This window comes from Pongo pygmaeus, chromosome 17, assembly GCF_028885625.2.
Source record: "Pongo pygmaeus isolate AG05252 chromosome 17, NHGRI_mPonPyg2-v2.0_pri, whole genome shotgun sequence".
Lineage (NCBI taxonomy): Eukaryota > Metazoa > Chordata > Mammalia > Primates > Hominidae > Pongo > Pongo pygmaeus.
Window position 1 is genome coordinate 72,740,133 of NC_072390.2, and position 1,433 is coordinate 72,741,565.

The window sequence follows — 1,433 nt, forward strand, 5'->3', positions numbered from 1 at the left end:
GTATTGGTGGTCCTAATATGCACAACTAGAATGTAGTGCACTCTACATGTGACTCAGCACCTGAATTCAACACCCCCCAAATTCATCTATACCCCGGTCAGTGAGACAAGTCACGGTCTTGGATATTGCAGCAAATTCTAGATGTGCACCTTCAAAATTTCTGGGCTCAACACATGGCCAAATGGCAGCAAACTGTTCACAGACAAACTCCGGTCTGTTTGCCTCACTTGGAGTAGCACCGTTTTAAAATGGCAGGGATTGCCTCTTGATAGAGGTGACATTTGAGCAGAAACTTGAAAGAAGGGAGGCTACCCGTCTTATACATATTTGGGGAAAGGCAGTGTAGGTAGTAGGGCCAGCAGGTGTAAAGTCCCTGAGGCAGAAACATGCTTGTGTGCTTTAGAAGTAGCCACAGGGGGGCAGCGTGGTGGCCGCACAGTGGAGAAGGGGCAGGGCCACGTGGGATGAGGTTGGAGACAGTGGGCAGGGGCTAGATGACACTGGGCTTTGTAGTCAAGATAACAACTTTTGGGCCAGGCGTGGTGGCGCACACCTGTAATCCCAGCACATTGGGATGCCGAGGTGGGTGGATCACCTGAGGTCAGGAGTTCGAAACCAGCCTGCCCAGCGTGGTGAAACCCTGTCTCTACTAAAAATACAAAAATTAGCCAGGCGTGGTGGCACGTGCCTGTAATCCCAGCTACTTGGGAGGCCAAGCCATGAGAATCGCTTGAACCCAGGAGGCAGAGGTTGCAGTGAATCGAGATAGTGCTGTTGCACTCCAGCCTGGGCAACAGAGTGAGACTCTCAAAAACAACAGAAAAACCACTTTTGGTTTTGCTCGGAGTGGGGTATTTGAGATGGGGAGTGACATGTTCAGGTAAGTAATTTACTCCCAAATTAAACTTCCCAGGGTTACCCACAATTCCCCTGTGTACGGCAAATCTTGCAGTAGATCAGGAGGGTCTAGGGTCAAGAGGAGGAAGCAAACGCCACTGAAGCGGCTACGTTGTCCGGGGTACAAACCTGGGGTTTGGCCGGGCGTGGTGGCTCACACCTGTAATCTCAGTCTTTGGGAGGCCCAAGCAAGTGGATCACCTGAGGTTGGGAGTTCGAGACCAGCCTGACCAACATAGAGAAACTCCGTCTCTACTAAAAATACAAAATTAGCTGGGCGTGGTGGCACATGCCTGTATTCCCAGCTACTTGTGAGGCTGAGGCAAGAGAATCACTTGAACTTGGGAGGCTGAGGCTGTGGTGAGCCGAGATTGCACCATTGAACTCCGCTCCTGGGAAACAAGAGCGAAACTCCGTCTCAAACAAAACAACACAAAACAAAAAAACCCGGGGTTCATTGTCAGGTACCAGAGTAATTTAGGACACAGACACACAGGAGGAGTTTGGGAGTGGAGGTTTAACAGAAGAGAAGAAAA